The 25,200-nt window shown below is 44.0% G+C and overlaps 1 protein-coding gene across 5 annotated transcripts in view; it reads right to left on the reverse strand.

Annotated features, from left to right (window-relative positions):
- The window catches only part of ATXN1 (ataxin 1), a 389,590-nt gene that overhangs the window by 121,790 nt on the left and 242,600 nt on the right, over positions 1-25,200 (reverse strand). The window lies entirely within an intron of this gene.

Below are 25,200 nucleotides of genomic sequence, written 5' to 3' on the forward strand. Positions count from 1 at the left end.
GTGTTCATCACAAAGCCTCATTGTTCTTTCTTCTTGGTTTTAGAAGTCAGCATTATACATTGAGATCTAGCAAACATTATACTAACAAAATTTTCCCTTAGCAGGTTTATATATTGAGGTTTCACATAAGATGGTGTTTGAAAAAGGAGTTGATACTAAGAATATTTGTAAATCATCAAGTAAAGGCAAAGAATGACATGTGAACCTGTGGGTGATCGTTGCTGTAGCTCGTGACGCCTAAATGTAGGAAAGAAGAGTGAAAGGAAAAAAAGTGAGTTCTTCTGGAACTTTTCCTCCACATGCTAGCAAGCTCTTGGATATAAATCGTGTATCAATCCCCCTAATCTTCACGTTTGGCGTCAAGCTGGCAAAGTGCCGAAGCAATCACTGATGTGACATGCGTTTACCCACGTGGACAGGTTCCCAGGGAGTAGAAGGGGGGGCAGGTAGAAATGGTTTCATCTGCCAGAGATAGAGAAGTCCCTGCCGTCACCCTTCCCCATCGAGTACTCTCTGGTGCAAGGGAGGGAATGGCTGTGGTAGAGAGGACATGGGTTCTTACTCTGAGAGACTTAGGGTCAACGCCAGCATGTTTATTATTAGCAGGGTAACTCTGAGCTGACTCACTTCCATTTTGTTGAGCCTCTTTTATCTGCAACACAGACACGGCAATACCCACCCAAGAGTTTGCTGAGATGCCTTTATGTCTCATAAAAAAATAACACATGCAAGTCATCTAGCCCCTTGGTAAGCGTTCAGTAAATAGCTTCTACCCTGTTCTTGGGACCCGATAGCAATGCCGATTGGCTGCTCCAGCCACAGGCATCAAATTTCTATCTTGGGAATATACTTCCCGGGTGAGGGGTGTGGCCAACACCGTTCCTGAGCGTCACGAGGGGTCCTTCCAGGAATGCAGCCATGTGCCTCACTGTAGTAGTCATCTGTGACTGTGACCGTGACATCAGTCACCTGATCCAAGAGAAAAGGAGTTACGGGAGGTGAGAGAGCAGGGGCTACAGGATGGCAGATTCCCACAAGGCCAAGGAACAAGGCCATGCAGATCAAGATGGCGGCTCCGTGGTGATTACAAGTCATGAATCGTTGGGCCACAGAGAATTTTGCTTTTGTTTAAATCAAAGTCAATCTTTTCTAAGCATTGAATGGGGATTGGCTTCTCTTCACATTGAAAAGCAAGCATTTGCCTCTTCGACTGTACAAATTAGATAGGATTGAAAATAGTATAGCTGAGAGAAACAAGGGGATTGTAATTAGAATTCTCTCTTTCTCTTTTTCCCCCTTCTCAGAGCAAACAGGAATAAACTGAACTGAAACATGGTTGTTTAAAAGGTTAAAAGGTTGTCATCCCCCCCCGCCGCCACCATGTTCTATCTTTAGTCTTGTTTTCTTTGCCTTTCAGAGATGCCAAATGTATGTCTCCTCTACGTACAGAAGACGCTGTGAGCCCCACACAGGCAGCAGAGGTGACAGCGTCCCTCAGCATCACGGGGACAGTCCTCTGCCCAGGGGACCACACATCAAGCCACTCACAGATTCTCTTTCCTTTTCTGTACAACTCCTGAGCTTGTCTTATGGCTAATGAGCAAGACAGATGCTTACTATAGCAAGGAGAGTCTGCAAACAGATTTCAACTGGGTCCACAGAGAGCAGGCTTGGAATTTGGTGGAAGAGAAACAAGATGTTTGGGTGACCAAGCACCAGAGGTAAGACCAGGAACTTCCTGAGGCCAAGACTTTTGCTTTCTTCTCCTGGCACAGGGCCTTCAGTAGATCTTTGGAGAATTAATAAATGCGGGGATGGCTGTGGGATGTCCAGCTCAGAATCCATCACTGCTCATGAACGGTACCTTATAAGAAAATAAGCCTCCCCAGTTGTAGAAAGTATAAAATTAAATCCAGCTGACAAAATGGGAAAGATGTAGGGGTATCTATCTCATGTCCCAGTATTAGTCTTCAGAGGAAAAATTAAATCTTTCATTAAAAAAAGAAAACAAAGAGTAGGAGGGTAGTTTCTGAAAACTCATTTGTGAATCAAAACCAGAACAGACCAAGTGACTTAACATTCAGATTAAACAGTGAAAAAGAAGAAATACTGCTGACTCTTTTCCCTCTCGCTGGTGTGTGATTTTAAAGGCATACTTTCCTGTCAAATGGATGGCATCAAACGAATTTAAAGTATCTACATAAACCTGTCTCTTCACATCCTTCTTGTTCTCATAGTACATCATCTGTTCTCATCTCATTTCACCTCACCAAGTTTTATAACAGCATGTAGGTTTATGCTTTTATCATTTTATCTTTTGAAAATGTTACACGCAATTAATTCACATTAAAACTCCACTACTAATTCAGAACCTCAAGATTTAGAATTTAAAGATTCTCCCTCGCGTTTAGCTTAAGCCTCCTTTAAGCTGGCTGTATTTTTATTTTTTTAAGGTTTAGGAATGTTTCTCTCATTTAGGCATTCTTAAATTTACTTTATCACCAGCATTTGCATCAAACAGAATGCTCACTGGAAGCGATGTAGTCTTTAAGGTGAATCTAGACGAAACTTCATTATGTTTGGTATAGAGGAAAGTCCTTGAGACTTGAAGTCAGAAAATTAAAGTAACTGGGTTCCAGTTCTGTTTCTGTCACGTGCCATTTGCGCAATCTGACACAAACACGTTGCTTTTCTGAGCATTGGTTTGATGATTTATTCAAATGAGGCCAGACTATCTGGTCTAAGAAGCACTCTGAGGATTACATCAGGGTAGGGCAATAAGCTTTATGAACTGTATGCAAATTACGTCATTTTTATCATCAATATCATCATCACCATCACCTGGACTTAAAAATAATTCAAATGAGCGAGGGTAAGAAAGAACCAAAAGGATCCCCCCTCCGCCAAGCTGCATCACGGGATAGACGGCTCATGTGTCATATCACCGTAGGTCACGACAAGAGCCCTCTTATCTACATATAAATTCATATCTGTTGTGTAGAAAAAAATCATATTTCCAACTCTAGAAACTGAGGTACAGAGAAGATTAAGTAACATGCTCAATGACTTTAAAATTCTGGTATGTTTCATGAATTAAATCGATATTTACTGAACACTTGCTATGTACCAAGCACCATTTTAAGTGTGCAGATAGAACAGTGAGCTAAGCAGAGAGCAGACAATGAACAGGGTTCTTCTGCATTCCAAGTCATTATTTTTCCCAATCTATATTATATCAGTGCATCCTGGCTCCCTCTCTTCTCTCCTCCCTCTGCCCAGGGCTCTGTGGTGTCAGGGTTCAAGGCTGTCCAAGGGCTAAGGTGATTAATACTCTGACACATGTGTAGCCCATCTGTGACATGTTGGGTCGAGAAGCTCATTATCTATCGTGTAGCTAAAGACCCAAAAATTTCACGCATTTGTATTGATTTCTTCCCATATTAATTATTACTGTATCCACATGCAATCATTATATGCAAATCAGCTTATACTTTCTTATTGCCATAGTCTTAGTGTTTTTAACAGGCCAGTAAGATGGAGTTAAAATGACATTTATAGTCAGCAGGTAAAACCAAACAGGCATGAAAACAACATTTCAAAATTATGCTACTAAATCATAGCCGAGAATGAAAATTCGGAATTAATGTGAAGACACCAAGGCAACTTCTTAATTGCCAGTTCAGATTCGAATGGGACCCCAATACTGTGATCTATGTTATGCAGACTACTGTCTTGCCCATTGCTGACTCTTGCTCTTGTCTTGGCTATTATAAGGAGTAAGCAGCCTCGACACATGGAGAGGTAGATAAGCTGACTCTAGGAGAACTCAGAAGGAACATCACTGCCGTGTTGGAAAAAATACGTATGACAGCCAGGAGGAAGGACAGGATGTATGAGGCAGGCCCTAAGTTTCTGAGAAACAGACTTGTGGTCAGGACAACATGTGCCGGGCACTGGGTTGGGGAACTGCATTTACTGGGCATGTACTGTGTGGAAGGGGAATGCTCTGGAAGGCAGATGGGTTTACCAAGGAAGGAGAGCATACCTCACTAAAGAGATAGATAGCTCACTAAAGAAGACCTACAGACAGCACATCGTCATATGAAAAGATGCCCCGTATCGTATGACGTGAGGGAATTTAAAATTAAAACAATACTGAGACACCACTTCACACCTATTAGCGTGGCCAAAATCCAGAGCCCCGACAACACCAAATGTTGATGAGGATACGGAGCAACAGGAACTCTCATTCATTGCTGGTGGGACTGCAAAGGAGGGCTGCCACCTTAAAGGACGATTGAGCAGATTCCTACTAAATGAAACACAGTCGTACCCTATGGTTTAGCAATCACACTCCTTGGTCTTTATTAAAAGGAGGTGACACTTCTGTCCACACCAAAAACTGCACTTGAATGTTTATAGCAGCTTTATCCATAATTGCCAAAGTGTGGAAGCAGCCAAGATGTCCATCAGTAGACGAATGGATCAATAAATCACGCTACACCCATGCAATGGAATATTATTCAGTAATAAAAAGAAACGAGCTATCAAGCTATGAAAAGACATAGAGGAACCTTAACTGCATAGGACTAAGGGAAAGAAGCCAATCCGAAAAGGCCACGTACTGAGTCCAACTTCATGACATTCTGGAAAAGGCAAAACTATGGTGACAGAAAAAAGATGGGGACTGTGGGGGTTGGGAGGGAGGGCTGAAAAGATGGGGCACAGGGGATTTTCAGGGCAGGGAAACTATTCTGTAGGATACTGTAGTGGTGGATATGTGTCATCAGACATTCGTCAAAACCCACAGAATGTAGCCCAGATGAGTGAGCCATAAATATCTTTACTTATACTGTAAACTAGGGGCTTCGGTTAATAACAATATGTCAGTATTGGTTCATAAAAGGTATCGTTCTAATGCAAGATGTTAAGTGACGAAGGACACTGTGAGGGAAGGAGGCAGGGAACATGGGAACTCTCTGTGCTTTCCAATCAATTTTTCCATAAACCCCAAACTGCTCTAAAGAAATAAGGTCTGTTAATTAAAAAAATTAAAAAAAAAAAACAACCCTCTGCACTGTCAGCTACTTGAAGTTTTTCCCACAGAGGTCCTTCCAGATATTGGCTAGAGCCAAATGTAATTAATCAGAGAAGTGCCATCAAGATGACTCCCCGCCAGGGTTCTAAGGACTAGAGGCGACTGGCTTATGGGTCAAGAACTGGGAAGACACAGAGTCCGACAGCGGTGTCCACACAGGCGCAGATTACAGTAGAATGTTCCAGAACAGCTGTTGACAGAGCTATGCGCTGGACAGAGACAAAGGTCACACGTGAAATAAATAAGGTCACAAAGTAAATAACTGGAGATAAAGGCTTGGGGTCCTGAACTGTGATTAGGAGTTTAAAATGGAATCTGAAAGGTGAGCAGGGTCCCTCCAGACAACTGGGAAGGGCCATCATGGAATCAATACAATATCCAAGGAAGGGTCTCTGCTAGGTCCAGGCTATGCTAGAGACACGAGAGACAGGGAGTCCGGGCTACAGGTGAGGCCATGATCACCAGCCCAATGGGAGAGAAACAGAAGATCCTGGGGACCTAAGGGAAAGTAAAATTTTCAGGAAAAGACATGGTGAGCTGTGATAAAGAAACCAAGATAGAAGAGTAAGAATTTCTCAAAACTCCCGACTGTGAGGAAGGAAGTCAAGAGTAGAACTCTCCATCAAGTCGGGTTCCCCCATCTCTTCTTGGCCAGATTTCTCATCCGACCAGTGTGAGGAGCAGAGCGAGAGGTCTGCAATCGACACTAGCAGAAAAAGAGAAAACAAGGGAGGTGAGCGGGCACGTCCAACTGGCTTAGTCAGGGGGCGTGCCCTTTTCTCTCCAGGCCTGCAAAACTCAGTAGCCATCAACATATTTTAAAGATCTGAGTCTATTAACGATGGAAGTGTTCGCAACATATTATGAAGTAGGAAAAAAGGTTCCGAAAAGCCTATCGATTACAATTCCAGTTTTTAAAGTTACGTGTATTTATTCATATATATATATATATATATATATATACACACAGAAAATATTCTGGAAGAAAACACACCCAAATGCTAACAGTGGTGAACATCTCCGAGTCACCACAACACGGCAGACTTTTCATGCTTTGGTTCTATATTTTCCTAACTCCTCCTCAAGCGATTGCAGAGATTACTTGTAAAAGACGCGTTTTTTAAGTGAAAGAGCTAATTCTCTTTCCATCCCAGAATTCAAGTTCCCAATAAGGTTCTCCTTGTTAAGAGCCGAGTAGCGGGTGCCTTACATAAAAGCCAGTGCTAGCTTTAGATCAGTGTGGTACAGCCTCTCATTACATAAATGACTTCGACAGCCACATCTTGATGCCTAAGGAGAAAAATAAGAGTGGAAACTGCAAGGAACTGAAGTCACAAAAAGTCATGGCATGAGCAGCAAGCCCAGCAGCAATGGAAAATGCCGTGGGGAGAGAGGAGACAGAGCCCCCCACGCTCCCGGCACCTGTTTCCCTGACTCTGGAGGAGATGTCTTGGTTCATCTACTTTAAAAATTGTTATTGTAAAAAAATTAAAAAAAAAAAGTAGCTAAAAATAACCGTAACATGCACCAGACATGCAGAAACGCCCCATTATGCAAATTATTTATGAAGATACGGTAGCAGCATGACCAGGAATTGGCATGACTCACAGACATGTTCCCCATCAACAAACCAGAGGGATGCTTGGTCCAGTCCCCAGCGTCGGATTTTCACGTTTGTTCTGAACCATCAAATCGTGGCTTTAAATCCAGAGGAGGGCGGGGTGGTCCTCGGGGTGGGGAGGGGAGGTACGGAAGAACAGGTCTCCCAGCAGCCCTGTTTTTAAAGACAATCTATCATCTCTCCTAAACTAACAGTGTCGTCTTGAAATCTGTTACAGTAAGTACCTTTAATCAAAAGCCATCTGTTCCGCATGCTCCCTTTCTACGGGCATAAATTCACTGTAGCTGTTTACCGTAGTTCATTACCGAGCCATCCTGCTATCATCTTTCCTGTAACTTTCATTTCTATTGCGATAAAGTACGAGTATGAGAAAGTAAGACTTAGAACAGTTGACTTGAAGCTTTCTTACCTGCTCACAACCTTGCCCAAAAGTTTAACAGGAGAAGAAGCTGAATGATTGCCTAAAAGAAGACTAAAAGATGGTCCAAAGATCCCATTTATTCAAGTTTTTCCTGTTCCCTATCGAACGCGTCTATGCTCTTGGTAAAGACATTCGGCTTCCGGTTCAATCTAGTGACCACTGAATATTTTCACTCCGTTTACCTCCCAAACTGCCACTCTGTTTACGTCCCAGAAATGGTAGCAATGACAATAATCATAGGACGGCAGTGGTAATGACAATATAAATCAGAATAATCATTGGTCTTAATAGCCTTGATAGTAACATCCCCGAGAACTAATAAACTCTGAGGCTAGAGCTTCAAGTCACAAGATAGTTTAGGACTACTAAATTAGTTTATAAGGTAATAACCATTACCTTTATATAGGGGGAAGTACCATCCAATTGTTATCGGAGTAACTTCTGTTTGCAAGGAAGTTGCTGAGGGATTAATGAACAGGAAGCCAGCATCCGTTACCCCTGGGCTATGAGTTGCTAGTATACACTGAGATACACAGTTACAAATCAACGAGGAGGAGCGTATTAACGAACCAGTCAAACCTCAGTCCCCCTTCTAAGGGGATCGATGTTAGCAACATGCTAAGTGGATACATGCATTTATAAACTACATGACTGATATCGCGAATATTGAGATGTAAAGCACCCAGAAGTTCTCAGGGCTGCTTGAGAATGTACACTGAACCGTTCCTCAGCAGCAAGGGGGGAAAACAGTCCTCTAGGAGGCACTTCTAGAAGGTAGAAGGGGCGTAGATGGCCATCTCGTGGTCTTACCTTTGAACAGAAGAACGCAAGCTTAGTTCGATGGATGCTTTTTCTGAGCAGAAGCACAAAAACACTAGGAAGGTTTGTGACGGGAAACTTTGATCCACGCCTCTAAGCCTGTCCTTGCACTTATAAATATAGGAAGGTTGATCTGAAGATTTCTAAAATCTCCCAAACCTTGTAGTGGATAAAGTTGCTCTTTGGCCACCCAAAACTACTAGAAGGGCAGAATTTTAAGATTCAATCACAGACACAGTCAATAAATGCTTACTGAATGAATGAATGGCTTATTCAGAGCTGTGCGTGACATTTTACTAAAGCCTGAAAACCCAACATAAAATATATAAGGGTCCTGCCCTTACGAAGTTTCTATTCTACAGAACAGGCAAACTATAAATAAGTAACTTTAACATGGTTGTGATACTTGCAGAAATAACGCAAGGCTATAATAAAAAAGGAACAGATGTAGCAAGGAGCAGTGAACCGGGCGGGCTGGGCAGAGAAAGCTCCTAAGACAGGATCCGATTAAAGGAATTCACACACCAAGGTGCTAATATCTTATCTGTGGCCTCTGCCTCAGGATCATTTGCATTTTAATAGAAAACAAGGGGAAGGTTTAGTCAATGCTTGAGGACTGCAACTAGCAGCATTTGGGGTATTAGGTAAGTGATTGGCCCAGAAGATATTTCACGTAACGTGACTGGGCAGGAAGTCTACCCAGTTCTATCATTAAAAAAGAGCTCAAAGAGGGTAGCTGCACGTCTCCTTCAAGCTGCTGCGTTTAGCGAGCACATAAAAGCAAGCCGGTGAAGATCTACAACAGCGCTGGCGAACATGTTCACAGCAGCATTACTCACAAAAGCAAAGAGAGCAAGCAAGCCGAGAGGACGCACGGATAAACCAAATACGGTCTAGCCATACAACGGAATACTATTCAGTCTTAAAAAGGAAGGAAATTCTCAATTATCATATGGTTTCACTCATCTATGGAACATAAGAACTAGGAAGATCGGTAGGGGAAGAAAGGGATAAAGAAAGGGGGGGTAATCAGAAGGGGGAATAAAGCATGAGAGACTATGGACTCTGAGAAACAAACTGAGGGCTTCAGAGGGGAGGGGGTTGGGGAACGGGATAGACCGGTGATGGGTAGTAAGGAGGGCATGTATTGCATGGTGCACTGGGTGTTATACGCAACTAATGAATCATGGAACTTTACATCAAAAACCAGGGATGTACTGTATGGTGACTAACATAATATAATAAAAAATATTATTATAAAAAAATAAAAATAAAAACCAAAATTAGATGCTTAAAAAAAAAGGAAGGAAATTCTAACACACGCTGCAACTTGGATGAATCTTAAGAATGTTACACTAAATGAAATAAATCAACCATAAAACAATAAATACTGTTTGATTCCACTTCCATGAGGCACCTACAAGAGCCAAATTCGTAGAGACAGAAGCCGGGTGCTTGCCAGGGGCTGGGAGCAAGAGGGATGGGGGTTAATGTTGGATGGGTGTAGGGTGCCGGTTTTGCAAGATGAAAAGCATTCTGGAGACGGATGGCAGTGATCGTTCTCACTACACTATGAATCTACTTAAGGCCACTGCACTGTACCCTAGAAAATGGTTAAGGTGGAGGTACCTGGCTGGCTTAGCCAGTTAAGCGCCCAACTCTTAATTACCGCGCAGGTCATGATCTTGGAGTCGTGAGATCGAGCCCCACATCCAGCTCTGAGCTGAGCGTGCAGCCTGCTTAAGATTCATTCTGTCTCTCCCACCACCCTCTCCCCTGGTCAGTCTCTCTCTCTCTAAAAAAAATAAATAAATAAAGCAAAATAAAAAAGATGATTAAGATGGTAAATTCTGTTATGTGTATTTTATCATAATTTTTTAAATTGCAAAAAAACGAAAGTTGACGAAGGACACCACTGCTGTGAAATGTATGTGCAAAGTTCATTAAAAGCTTATTAAAGTATTGGTAATTTTATATGAAGAGTGATTGTATGGAAGTCAAAATGGGTAGCAGAGGTATTGACTTCGGTGGGCAGCTGCTTGCTTCATCATATGTTGGAAAAAATGACACCCAAAAGATTTCCTCCAGGATCAGCTGAAATTCCAGCTTTAAACAAATTCAATTCTTAGGTCCCCGAGCCCTTGTCAAGTGCAATTATCCTGTCCAAGGTCCCTATCAACTTCACGTGTCTTTATCAGACTGTTTCTCCACAGGTCAACCAAGGGATGTGAACTGGTTTGAGGCCTTTGCAGGGGGAGGCAAGGTTATTCCAAAAAGGAGAAGAGGGAGATGTGATATTAAAGGGACAGGCAGGAACCTCTGAAATCAGATTGTGCTTACTTGGAAATTTTCCCCACACCACGGCTTACCTTTGGCCACAGGTTTTCATCCAATTTCTGCTTTCTCATCCCCACACTCACCCTTCCAACTGAAAGATCCCCAGCAATAAAATAAAAAAATTTAAAAATTAAAAATAAAATTAAAAAAAGGTGTGATGCAAAACCTAGACTTTTATCAGAAGAGACACACGGCTTCTGCCAAACATTTTCAGCCACGGCGACCTCTTTAATCACAGAAACTAATCTGAGTTCTCAGTTTCATATGCTGAAATACAGTAGGTAAATTTAAGATCGAGGTGGGATACGTAAACATACATGCCTCAGAGCTCTGCATTTCTGCGTTTGCTGCAAGAAGGAGGCGACGTTTGAAGACTCGAGATCTGTGAAAGATGTTCTGATGAGACAGACAGGCGGGATCGGAGGGCCTTTAATGTCAAGACAGGTGAAAATTGCAGCTCACAGCCATCACCTTCTGGCCACGTTACAGAGTGAGACGAGACAGCTAGCTGAAGGCAAGGCTGCAGTGGTCTCTGGAGTCATCCCAACCCTGCGGGCTGCCTTGGAGGGCCTGCCAGGGGGGCACGTGTACGTGTGCGTGTGCGTGTGTGTGTGTGTGTGTGAGAGAGAGAGGGAGAGGGAGAGAGGGAGAGTAGGGAGGGAGGGAGGGAGAGGAGGCAGGCCCTACTCTCATCAGGAGAGTGGACATACAAGAAAGGTGAGAGAGAACAATATTCTGAACCAAGATAGCCTGTCTCTCTCTCTAGAACATACTCCAAATACTTAACAGGCATCACTTCATTTATCTGCACCCGGTCGGTCAGACTTGAGATTATAACGACCACCTCCAGATATTAATCAAAGGAGCAATCCAGCGCATCCCTGAGAAAAGTTCCACTCGACCCGACTTTGCTGTATTACTACCATTTCTAAAAAAAAAAAGTATATAACAGGACGTGGTTTATGATCAGAGTGTTGACCTTACTTGTATACTCCTGTCCCCTGCGGACGAGCACGGTCGCATCGCTTCAAGCACCATAGAAAGCACAGGTGGGTAAGAAAATAAGCGGACAAAACGTAGCGATAAAATACGCAGGTGGAAGCGTGCACACACCTGCATCTTCACCCCACTTTCAAAAATAAGAAGCTTCTATTTTCCTCCTGTATGCTCTCTCTACTCAAGGACAGTTTGAGTGTGTCTTTGTAAAGACAGGCACATTATTCTGATGACTGTGGCCTGCAAAGCCTCACACGAGATCACGGGGCAGTTCAGCAAACGTATGGGAATTGGATGCTCCTTCGGTCACGGATGTCCCTTCGGATGTCCCACTCCGTTCACTGGCACACCCTCTGCGAGACGCCAGACCAGACCCAGCACGGCAAACCCTATCTTCCTCTTAGTATCAAATGCAATGAGTCAGTGTTTATGCAATGATCTGCTATTAAAGCAAATAGGCAGAATCAGGAATTCTAAAACATGCCATGTTTTCATTTCTGCATCACATGATTATGAAGCTCGCCAGATTTGGGCACTTTAAATGACGAGGTCTCCTACTGCACATTCTTTCATAAGTCCTCCACATAATTGTTTGACTAAGGCTCACTGATACAAAGACCTAAAATGCTGGCTGTTTCACAGCAGGGGAAAAAAACAAACAAACCACCTTTTGCCTTTGACCTAGCACTGGGGTTTCTCAAACCCTTTCCTGTCCTCGAAAATATATCCCACTCAAGTAGCAGAGCCGGGCACGAACATCTGGCCTGCCCAGGAGCTAAGCCACCAGCCCCGGACGTGCCGAGCTGTACCCCCGAGTAAAGAAAAGCTGACATAACACTCCCGTGGGTGAGCGCAAGGCACAGGGCTCCTAGGGCAGAGGATCTTCACCGGACATTGATTTAGAAAAGGCTGCTGGAACTCTTTAAATGGAGAAAGTGTGGGACTCAGCTACAAAAGTTGTCCACTGCCCTCACAGGATTATGGTTTGGGTTTTTAGTTTTCCTTCTTGTCTTCCCCTATCCCCTTGATTTCGAAGTACTCTCAATTATGGGATGGTTAGGGATGGTGTCCATCAGGGCCAAGACCGCAGAAATCAGAGGCCATCCCTGGCAGCCTGCATCCCCCCATCTATGCATTCCTGTCTCTGTCTCTCTCTCTTTTTTTTTTACTGAAAAATTAGAAAGAAAACATGGCAAATTATTATCTGCTTAATGCACACGTAGGCGTCCCCTCGCCCACTTTGTATTTCTTACTTTCAGCATTTGAGTTACAACCTGAGGCTCTGAAAAGTACCCTGCTGCCCCCTCTCCCCCGCCCCCCGCCTGACCCTGATATCAGGCAACTTCAGTGACAACAAACTGGTCCCCAAACGTATCGGTGAAAACCACAAGTTCTCACTCTCGGTGACTTGAATTAGTGAAATGAAACAGTCATTTCTATTTTAGTAGTTTTAAAGAGTTACACTTAATAGCACAGTTAAAAGGTCAGTTCTTGAAATTAATGGGTGAGCCCTGGTCCCATCCGAGGGCAGAGGAGGATTTCTGAGGCAGCCCGAGGGCCCTTGGAACACACTGTCTATTTGGAGGTCACGGGGAAATGTGTTGGGAAGAAAAGAGTCTTCAGCTGGGGGGACGCTGTGCTATCACCCACCAGGAGAAGGCACTTTCAGAGGCTGTCAGCCCACCGGCAGGCATCTGAAGCCCCCCCTGTACACAGGGTTCTGGCAGGATCCCGCCCAGGAAGGATGTAAAAAAGCCAGCAAGCTCTGACTCCCTCGAGGTGTGCCGAGTTCTCACACAGACTTCCTATGCCTACTGCTTCCGAGCTGCTCCTCCTCTGTGTTCCCCGATATCCCCTGGAGGACCCCCACCCTTCGTCGGGGCACACTGTCTACAAAGCACCTGTCAACTTGGAACCACGTCTCAGCTATAGTATTTCTGCCTTCACCGAGGTACCCCAGGACGGCTTTTCTGGAAAGGTCCCTGAATTGTGTGTGCCAACACATGCTTTTAGGCTCTTGCCATCTAAACCAAGTTTTTAGATATCTTATTGATATGTTAACATCCTGCTAAGATAGACTCTCAGCTCCTTGGCGGAGCTTACTGAAAAGACACTCAGCGATCCGGCGCCTGACCCTGACACTTCTTACCTGCTCTCTGTTAGCTGCTCTGGATTACTCACCGTGTCGGCACGCCACGTTCTCTCTCACCTCTGAGCTTGGCACAGGTTGTCCACGATGCAACCAGAGCTGGAGTTTCCCCTCCTCCCTTGAACCTGGGCTTATGAAGTGGCTCACTTTGGCTAAAGGGAAATTAGCCAAAATCTTGCCAGCACAGGCTGATAGGCACTTGTAAGCTGGAGCCTGTCCTCTCTTGCTGCCCTTGGGAAGCCGGAGACTGCAATATGAAGACGCTCAGACTAGCATCCTGGAGGATGAGAGACTACGTGGAGCAGGCACAAGCCATCCCAACTGAAGCCCCCCTCTCCCACCAGCCTTACAACCAACTGCTAGACATAGGAGTGAGGCCATCACGGTCCAACCAGTCCCAGCCAAGTGGGTTGGACTCAAATAGCCCAGCGGCCATGCATCATCACAAGAAATAATTCACGTTTGTTGTCTGAAGCCACTAACTGGTGGGCTGGTTTGTTACACAGTGGATGCAAACTGATACACTCATTTTGTTTCCTGCTTAACACCTGCCCATCCTTCAAGTCTGAGGATGAAGGCTTCCCTGCCCCCAGAAGATGCCATATTGGTTTGTACCCATAGCATCCCGTGGGTACCACTGACAGAGCATGACATTAGCAACAGTGGAAAGGGGCTGCCTACTTTCTCCTCTCTCCCAGTGACTGAAGGCTCCTTCAGCCATGCGGATGCCTCCTTAGAGCACACACGCAGTACGTATTTGCTGAAAGAAGATACCGGAATGTGTCTATCTATCTTCTGGCTTTTTCTATCCTTAATTTAAAAGAACCAGACTAGGTAATTTTTACCTATCACCACCTAGACGTGGTAACTACATCAAAATATATCTTAATGTTTTTCTTTTTTAGAGTTCCACTCATATCAGTAGCCTTTGGGAATCTCCCTACTCTTTTTATAGACGAGACTATCATATCTTCCAAACTTACTGTGCCTTTCAGTTTGAGTAATACCAAAAAAAATCACCTAAAATTCCAAGGGCCCTCAGCATACATGCACAGGGATAATTCTGACAAATGTTATCACGTTCACCATCATAATCACTACATATGTCAAAGAAGCAGAAGGTTTTAACAGTACATACCTGATTTCACCGTCAATGCAATGACATTGACAGTTAATGACAATTCGTACTACAGAGGAAACCTCTTGACAACAAAGAGACTAGCAAGTTGCAGTCATTCACCTGTTCATTTTAGCAACACATCACGATAAATTTTGTTTTGTGAAGTTTATAATCCTAACAGCATTAGAGCTGGCCCCGTTCCTGGGGAGCAGTCACTGGGCTAAAACTCAACACACATTGTCCCATTTAATTCTCTCAACAATCTTGCAGGGTAGGTACGATCAAGCCTATTTTACAGAAAAGAGAAGTTGGGCGATTTCCCCAAGGACACACAGCTAATGCGTGGAAGGTCAAAAACCCAGATATGATTCCAAAAACCTCTTACTTGGACTACAATCTTTAAATCTACTGCTGTTAAGTGGGAACGATAACTATCTCCTTTGGAAGACAAGGAAAGAGAGACACAGAGGAAGGAAGTAATTTGCCCACGGTCCCAGCAGGGCAGGAACGGGGGGAACCCAGATTCTGGGTTTCATCCTTAGCCTGATTCTCCTGCTCCTGGACTGAACCCTAGGCATCTTCAACTTTTCCTTAGTTGTTATTATTTACATTTCCACCAACCACTGCGACTGACAACACATTCAAGAGAGAGAGAGAACAAGTTCTCTCTATTCTAGGTGTTCTTTCAATTAATGTATGTCTAGATCGGTTATGAAAAGAAAAATACAGGGACGCTTAGGTGGCTCAGTTGGTTAAGCGTCTGCCTTCAGCTCAGGTCATGATCCCGGGGTCCTGGGATGGAGCCCTGAGTCCTGAGTCCTCAGGCTCCCTGCTCAGTGGGGAGTCTGCTTCTCCCCGTCCCTCTGCCCCTGCTCATGCTCTCTCACTCACTCTCTCTCCAATAAATAAATACAATCTTAAAAAAAAGAAAAATGTGAATCATGAAGTTGATGAGGCCTAACTGGGTATCATCTGTTTATCCAATTTCTTAAAAATAAAAAAAATTATCAAACCTAGAGAAGGAGTTTAATCTTCCAACTTTACCATAAATCGCATTAGTTGTATTCATTATTCGTATCAATATGAGAGAACTGTCTTCATTGCCTGTGTACCATGAGGAATGATGACTACCATTAAATATTGGAAGAAGACTTACATAACGATCTTGGAAAAAAAACCCACAACTCTACTTCTCTCCAGTTTCACAATGCACATCGCAGGTATATTTATTGTTCTAGGAACACACAGTGTCTTCCACCATTTAAACCATTTCAACAACTTAAAATAATGACCTGTTGAGCACACCACACATTTGTCAAAAAAAACTGCTTTATTTTACTTGTTAAGAAACATCTTGGAATCATAGGATGCTCTGAAAGTATCAACAGCTACCTAAGCGCTTTGCTGTGGTCTAAAAATCATTTCTCTTAATTCCAGTCTATCCTTATTCCAGGTACAGAAGAGGGAATGAGTATTTGCTGAGTGTACCAAGTGCGCTGTGAATGTTGTCACAGGGCAACTGGCTTCCCCGGCAGGACGATGTAGTTCCACGTGGATATCATCTCAGCTAAGTATGGTCATTCAGGGGAGCAAATAATATGAGGCCTCTGACAGTGCAGAAAGTCTTTGGTAATCAAAGGAAAGGTTCTGATGATACCTTATGTCATTTGTGAGTTTCAAATATCCTGGGGACGTCCCATTTATCAGATTCCCTTGCTCACCATCTCTCAAACAAGGTTTGCAAGTAGACCCTGCCTTTAGTTCTTTCTTCGTGAAAAATGTCCTGACATCTCTGTGCTAACCCAGACAGAAGCCCTCCGAGGAGAAAACGTCAGCCCAAGTCCTAGGGACCTCCACCATGAAGTGGCTGTGCGATAAAGTCCCCGAGACATCCAATGTCAATTGATGGCCCAAATTTAGACTTAATCTAGGCAAGGCCAGCTAGGTTAGGGACTTTAAGATGTAATATCAGGATTTCTACGTTCCTTTGGATCCACATCAGAAATGGGGAGGAAATGATTTGGTGCCAATTCAATTTGACATCAAGGGAGGAGGAGCGTAATTAAAAAGAAGAGGACAAGGTTAGTTGCGTTCCTTTTCAATGCTGGGTACGCGGATCAATTACTGAAGCCCAGCACGGAAGCTCTAGTTACATCGGACTGCTCTCAGGCCAGAGCCATCAACGGGAAAAGGAGTCAAGACCCACTGTAGTGTTTCCCTCCATGCTCCCTCTCCTGACCCGATTCCTCCCAAACAGCTACGTGCATCCCCAACTCGGAATGCCGGGGCAGATAAACAACCAGAACATGAACCCCATTCCCAAGAAAACCTGACGGCATCTAATGTTCTGAGATGGCCTAATATCCCGGCCTCACAGTCCCCGAATTCTGCCTGGACTATCCTCTCCTGGGTGTGTTATTTGCCACGGGATGCTGTTTGTCCCAGAACGACCATGTGGTCCACGATCCTGGGTAAGTGACACTTCCATGGTACTGACATCCCTTCCTGGAGGCCTGCCCAGATGAGGGAAATGGAAAATCCTCTAGGAGCAAGGTGACTGCCAACTCCCCTCCTGACCCTCTGGAGGCCACCGCCTTCCACTGCCACTCCCTTGCCTGCCTTTAGGGAAGTGCCAGCCAGCAGGTTGCTAGGACAACTGGCATCACTGCTGGGGCACAGAAACAGATCGCCAGCAGTGCCGGGAACCTGGATTGCAAACTCCGATGACAGCAACAAGATACCCACTGGCAGCTAATCTGCTCGGCTGGAGCAAGTGACAGACTAACATTACCCAGTGGATAGCTCTCACCTCGACATACTATCCTTTAATCTACACTTGTGCTCGATGCAGTGGTGACAGAGTCAGGGCAAGACACTCGCTTCAGATAAAGGCCCAACGCCTCTACTATGAATTGTGTGAGCGGGAGATACACGCAGTAACCAACTGACATGTGTATCTTTAATTTATTAGTGTCCTGCAGGTAGGGGGAGGGAGCTTGTCCATAAGCAGAAGCTTGAGAGCCAGAAAACAGGTAGAACAACTCAGGTTGCCAAAGGGGAGGGGAAAAAAAAATTCTGTTTGTACAGGCCAGAGCTGTCCCCTTTCCGAACAATAACATCCTAATCTCATGCCCCCCTCCCCTTGGAGAACAAAGAAGAAAAGGCAAAGAAAACTGGAAAATGAGGGCTTGCCACAGTAGAGGAAGGGAACAGTCTTTGTGGCCAGTCCTCTTTGTTCTGCGGAGTGAATTTACAATGCTTGTAACGGGTAGCAACTCGCAGGAGCCCAGCACATTAAGACGGCCTATTAAAGTCTTGGATGTTAGCCCTGGAGAAATTATAATTTCTCAGTTCCATGCAAGCTACAAAGGTTTGAGAAGAGAAATGAGAAATGAAATGAAGAGCAACCTCATGGAAATTTTAGAACACGATTCCAGCAACAACGTTCTTCTTTCTAGATGTTCAGAGTTGGGTGTCCCGAAGCTTGTGAGGACGGCTGTGTGTGGTCTGAAAGAGCCCAGTACTCATGCAAGGGTCCTCAGCAGGGAAATTCTGCCGGCACGGTGGCCGAGTCCCATCCCGGTCGGTGCCAGACACTCAGGCTGGAAGGCAGATGGTGACAAAACACGCGTGCTAAGGGTACACAGGGAAAGAAGTGGAATTCCCAGGTGGAAAAAGATGGCTCAGAGTCCAAAGAGCACGTTGACAAGAACAGGCCTGAATTCTAGAAATTAAAGATTCTCAAAAGATTGCCATTTGTATCTCATTAATATTTCCAAGGGGGGGGAGGGGGACTCTACTTCAGTCATTTTAGGACATAAGCACAAATAGAAAAAAAAAAAAAAAAAGACTGAAAAACTGACTTCCTCCAATGTAGGTTTCGAACAGCTAATTTTCCTATGTCACCTAAAAAGCATTTTGTCCTTGTTGAGAGCTAACTTTTTCTGAATCACGCAAATGCACTTATTTAAGCACCTGCAAAAAGTTAACCTAATGTTCAGGATGTTTAGAAGATGAATTAATTCTTTCAGTCTAAGATTCCACCTAGCATAATTCATTGTACAGCTACCACTTGAAATTTAATACGAATACACGTTGGGCGAGAGGTTAAATGAATTTTCAGTATTCTAAAAAACGATTCTTTTACAAAAGTGAAAAATGTGGGGGAATTAAAAGAATGAGGCTATCTTTCTGTTTGTCTTTTTTTTTGACATTAGTCCCAAGGAACAACTTGTTTGCTGGTAAGAAAGAACCAACGGATTTTGTTTGGGCTTTTGGACAAAACGGTGTCAATTTCGTTCCGATTTGTGCCTCACTTTTCTGTCTGAAAGCAAAAGAGAAACAACAATCTTTGAGAGGAATCAGGGAAAGAGTTCAAATACTATGGGATGAGAGAGCGGGTGAGAAATCACAAACATCAGTCATATTTTCACAAAGATGAGGGATCCAAGCAGCCTCTGAGATGCCCACAAGTATGAGACTGACTTGATCTCTATCTGAAAGAACTTCAAGTGCTGGGGAGGGGCCCGGAGTGAGTCATTCCTTCTTTGGTGCACACGGACTCTTCCACATTGGACACTTCAAAGATACACCCTTTGAGAAACACTTTTTTAATCTGGGGTGTGGCTTTTGTGCCAAAGTTCAGGTAGAAGCACTAGCCCTGCCTGGGTTGAACGGCATGGTTTCCTAAGTTCAGGCTTCAGCTTTTGCAAATAAATATATAAAATGATCCTAAAGGAGAATGGTGCTCTGAGGCCACAAACCCCCTTCTGTGCCTTTGTTGGCTGTTCTATCACATCATTTTGGATGGGAAGAAGGTTCTGATGGAAAAGTTTCATTTGCTGAGACTCAAGAGCAGGTAAATAAGAGACTGTTTTTATCTGCCCCCCCCCCCGCCTTCTCAAAGCACCCACATACACGGGACTAAGGTCTACTTCTGCTTCAAGGCCCGATTCTGCTGTGCAGTGGTGCTTGAAGCCTTCCCTGAACACCGGGCTCTGAGCACTGTGACCCATCATCCCTGCCAGGGCACCTGCCTCACACCCCGAGTGCACCCCCCTCCCCCGCAAGGGCTCCAGCAGCAATCGGAGGGCAGTAAATATCGGTCACGCATCCTGTATCCCTGACAGCCTTTGGCACACCTTGGCACATGGCAGTCTTTTCCTAAGTATCATTTATCTGGTGAATTCTCATCTTCAAGAGAACACTCAAACGTTGACCTCGGCCCTACTCAAGCTTCCCCCCCTCCCGGAACACGAATATTGTAGAAGGTGCCCGAGCATCTTCCCTTCCACGGCTTCTGCAGGTTCTCTGGCTCTCCCTCTCCTCTCCGCGGTGCCTGAGAGGAGAGGAGGAGGCCTGGCGCTGGGGGAAGGTGACGCCGAGGGGAAAGGGTGTGCCTGGGATGGGCTAGACTTTGCCAAGGACTCAGGAAGGAGTTCTGACATCAGCTCTCAGAAGGAGCAGCTCCCACACAGGCCCCGCCAGAGGGGCCAGAGCCAGGAATTAGTGAGGCTATCAGTGAGACATGCTGGAAGGAAGTGTGAAAAGGGCAGAGAAGAGGGTGAAGCCGAAAACCCGAGAAGATCCCAGGCCACACGAGAGACTGCCTTGCACCGAGCAGCTCAGTCAGAGCCTTGAGGACACGCAGGCCGAGTTACAGGGCTTTCAGAAGCGAGAACTGAAAACAGCGAGGCCGGTTCCCTAGTTATTCTAACAGCAAAGTCTCCCCTTCTCCCCTGACCCCCTTATCTGCTTCAGTTTTCTCTCTCTCTCTCTTTTTTTTTTTTTGGTTTCTGTGCAATAATGCTAGAGAATGTGGTGTCACAGACAGCAAATCTAAAAGGTACAAATTACCAGACACGCAGGAAATTCCCAAATCACTCTTACCAGAGTGTGTGTATGCAATTCTCTGACTCTGGGGACTAGAAATTCAGCTGCCATTTTTCGAAGCTTATGAAGACAGCATAATGCTGTATAAATAGGCACAGAGGTGTGTATTTTGGTCTTCTGGTTTCTTCCTAGGAAAAATGTAACTCCTGCACTCAGAGCAGTTCCTCTGACAAGGGGGGGGCCATAAACACACAAAATCCAAGACACCTTTATTCTTGCCATCCTCAAAAGCAACGTAGGATGATGCCACCTTAAGAAAGCCTTTGTGAGGGACGCCTGGGTGGCTCAGTCGGTGAAGCGTCTCCCTTCAGCTCAAGTCATGATCCCAAGGTCCTGGGATCAAGCCCCGCATCGGGCTCCCTGCTCAGCGGGGAGTCTGCTTCTCCCTCTCTCCCTCTGCCTCTCCCCCCTCCTTGTGCCCTCTCTCTCTCTCTGACAAATAAATAAATAAATAAATAAATAAATAAATAAAATCTTTAAAAAAGAAAGAAAGCCTTTGTGAACACCCTCCCTCACACCACAGAAGACGTTGGATGGGCTTAATCCGTGTCAGCATACCGTTCCTTTGTTCCAAATTGTTCGCCATCCAGAAGTAAAGACAGGGTAAAGGATGCGATTCAGTAAATGGTGAGTTTCTTTCTGGGGAGAGAGCACACCTCAAGCCTGGCTCCTGCTCTCGGGGCGACGAAATGATGTGATGGGGAGAGACAAACCCACCTCCATTCACAGAACGATGCCAGGGCACGCTACTCAGAAAACGGATAAAGTAAACCACTCAAATGGAACATGAGAGGAAATACACACAGGGCAGGATTTTTTTAAAAAAGCATCCGAAAATCCCCATCCTCTATTGATAGTTCTATAAAACATTTTTTTAAACAAATTGTTTCCTTTCCCACATTTACGTATTCACATCGCAGACATTTAGTATCGACTTCTAAGTAAAAGAAACTAGATGGGTCTCTCCATGTCACCCTCTACCAGACTCAAGCAGGCCTCCTCAGAAACGTGTTTATATTCCTATTTCTAATGGGTTAGCCCACACGTGAGAAGCCCAGGCATCCTAACACTCTCCTGGGACGTTCACTCCACAATGATTTGCTGAGTGCCCACTATGGGCCAAACAGCATTTCAGGCGGATTCAGCTAATAATAATAATAGTAATAATAATAATAAAATGCCTGCTTTCATGGGGCTTACAGTCTAGTTGAGGGGATGGACGAGTAACAAATAAATATATAATATATAAGATGCTTAAAAGGAAAAGGAAGTACGCTAGCAGGTACAGAGGGATGGGGGGGTGTTTAAATAGGTCAGGAGAGGCTGCTTTGAAAAGATAACTTGAGAAGTCCTACTTGAGGCTGAGAAGCCTAAGAAAGAAATATTGATTATTGCCTCTGTGCATATATGCTAAGCAATATATATATATTTTTTTTATTTTTATTTTTTTAGAGAAAAGGGGGAGAGGAAGGGGCAGAGGGAGAGAGAGAATCTTAAGCAGGTTTCACGCCCAGCACAAAGCCCGATGCCGGGCTCAATCTCACGACCCGGAGATCGTGACCTGAGCCAACATCAAGAGTTGGATGTTTGGGGCGCCTGGGTGGCTCAGTCGTTAAGTGTCTGCCTTCGGCTCAGGGCGTGATCCCGGTGTTCTGGGATCGAGCCCCACATCAGGCTCCTCCGCTGGGAGCCTGCTTCTTCTTCTCCCACTCCCCCTGCTGTGATCCCTCTCTCGCTGGCTGTCTCTCTCTGTCAAATAAATAAATAAAATCTTTAAAAAAGAGTTGGATGCTTAACCAACTAGCCGCCCAGGCGTCCCTATGCTAAGCAATATTTGAGTGCGGAGGTGGACAGTTTTTAAAAACTTAATTTCAAAAGCGGCTCATATTTAATTTTCCAAAGGACCAATGGGTGGACCCCAAATTTAAATGACGAAAACTATATTCTTAGAAAGCACTCAGATGAACACCTTTGAGTTGTCATGCTATCCTGGAAGGTGGGTATCACAACGGTGACAGACAGGATACATACGTCTTTATATATAATAGCATAAGACTGTGCTCAATATTTAAAAGCAGTTGTAAATGGAAGTTGTGCCCAAACATTGCCTTTTAGAAGCCAAACAGGCTAAAATGAAGGTCCCGCCTGCCTCACCCAAGCTGGCACATTATGCAATGTGACACACACAGCAAGAACCACCAGAGGTCACTTAACTCAACTTTCTCAAGTTACTCCTCAAAAATCGCACGCACGGAGCTTTAGGGGTTCCACAGGTCTCCCGACGCGTCGGTAAGTTTTCATTACCACCCCTTTCACGTACAAGATACCACATCTTCGGGCCAGTTCGAGACCCTCTCTGGAGGAACGCTCATCTGCTAGAAAGATGCCGGCAGGTTTGAGAGGCAGCTAACGGGGACAGGCGGAGGGGTCCTGCAGAGGGAGTTAAGCTTGGGGTGCAGTCTGCAAGGAATGCTGAGGACAGAAGCCGCTAATTCCAATGGCTGCTATGATGGTGACTCAAATATTTATATATCCACATTCCTACCCCATTTGCAAGCACATGTTCTTTGAAAATCTGCCTTCCCTCTCATCAGGGCATAGGCTTTTGGGCACCAAGGACACCAAATTATGAATTTAATGTAAAAATGCACCAAGATCTCAAAAGATTCCTAATGACTAAGATTACTAATTTCACAACTTGCTGAGTAAATGGGGACCCTCCCCCCCAACAAACAAATGCAATTTGCCAAAGGAAGTCCTCAGCACTGAAGGAGTTCACTAGAATTTCATATTTTCTTCCTTTCTCTCAACACGCTCCACTTACAGAAGGATTTTAAAATTACTTTGGTTGGGGGCGCCTGGGTGGCACAGCGGTTAAGCGTCTGCCTTCGGCTCAGGGCGTGATCCCGGCGTTATGGGATCGAGCCCCGCATCAGGCTCCTCCACTAGGAGCCTGCTTCTTCCTCTCCCACTCCCCCTGCTTGTGTTCCCTCTCTCGCTGGCTGTCTCTATCTCTGTCGAATAAATAAATAAAATCTTTAAAAATAAATAAATAAAATAAAATTACTTTAGTTGGCCATGTGGCATCTTGAAGTTTACACTCCAGAACTTGTTTGAAAACCTCATTTAATGTTTGGGGTTTGACAGGGTATCACATGAGCATTAAAGCAATGGTTTAAAAAAAAAAAAAAACAACCCAGCAGATTTGAAACAAAAGCTGTTTTGATTACAGTACCTGCATTATTTATTTAGATGTAACCTGAAACCTAAAGCACTTTTCCATAAGACACTTGTTTCCTCGGATAAAAATGCTTTAAAAAACATCACCAGGAAAAGAGAAATCACCAGAAGTGTATTCTAACAGCCATCTGATTGGGAAAATAATTTCTAGTAAAATACACTGCTACTCTGGGACCCAAATTATTCCTTAATAGTGACAGAAACGTTTACAACAAGAGAGATTTTTTTTTTTTAGTAAGTATTAAAGTGCCCTACCCAATACTGGGCCCCTTATGGGGACCTCAAACCAAGATGTCAACTGATCAATTCACAGGTTGTTTGATGTTGCATATAGATTTACAAAATAAAAAGTAACATACGGACTTTACAAAATAACACTTGATGGGGGTTGGTGACTTGTCCAAGTTGCAGACTTTCTTGACCTCGACCATAGGACCAGGAATAGAATTCAGGTCTGTTGACTCCAGGAGCATTATGTGTATTTCCACCGGAACCAACGTGATCATATGCACAAAACGGAAACACATTAAAACACCAGCGTTTCCCACCATTTACTATGAGGTGCTGGGAGATTTTAAATTTAATAAGCTTATTTTAATATGACTATTTAACCCTGAGGAAATATGGATAAAGATGCATATTTTAATACGAATTTTTAGAAAACCGCGAAATAAAAATATTCAGTGGGAATTTTTCTTTTCAGCGTTAATGCTTTTTCTCCCTGATACATGCCCTAATGTTGCGGCACCTTGCTCTTTCAAAATCATTAGTGCAACTGCAAAAATATAAGTTAAAAATGCCTGGAGAAGTTTCTTGACTGAATCGTTAAGAAGTTAAGAACTTATTATATAAAATTTTATATAAATACATATATAAGTCTGTAACATATATATATACACACAAATATATGTATTTATGTATATATAATATTTGCACAAATATACAATATTTATAAAATATGTATATGTATGCACGTATTTACACACACGTACGCGCATACACACGCACACCCACACATACACAAAGTCCTAGTCAAAGTTGGTTCTTAATTTTCTAAAACTTGAAGACAATACACTCATAGCCCACCCTAGGTTTCCTGCAGCTGTATTCTTTCCTGATTAAAACCTTGTAAATTTTTTGGGGGGACACAATCTAGCAATGAGGTAAAGTCTCCAGAAAGCAACAGAGCTGGTCAGATTCCTAAATTCCTAAATTCTGTGGCGGATATACGCTCCTTGAAGCCCATAGCGTGCTCTATCTCTTCAACCATGATAGTAAAGTTCCTCGTGAAAAGCAACTGGCAGCTGAGACTGTACTAATCCCAAAGCCTTGACCCTGCAACCTGATAAAAACCAGTAAGTCAGCCAATTTTGAATAAGAGAAGCGCCCTAAAGAACTGACTGTATTTGCATACCTCAGATTTTTGAAAGCCAGGCAAAAAAAAAAAAAAAATTCATTCCAAGAACAAACAAAACAAACAAAACACTTCACATAAATAAAAATATTT

The sequence above is a fragment of the Ursus maritimus genome, unplaced genomic scaffold (assembly GCF_017311325.1).
Source record: "Ursus maritimus isolate PB19 unplaced genomic scaffold, ASM1731132v1 scaffold_30, whole genome shotgun sequence".
Classification (NCBI taxonomy): Eukaryota; Metazoa; Chordata; class Mammalia; order Carnivora; family Ursidae; genus Ursus; species Ursus maritimus.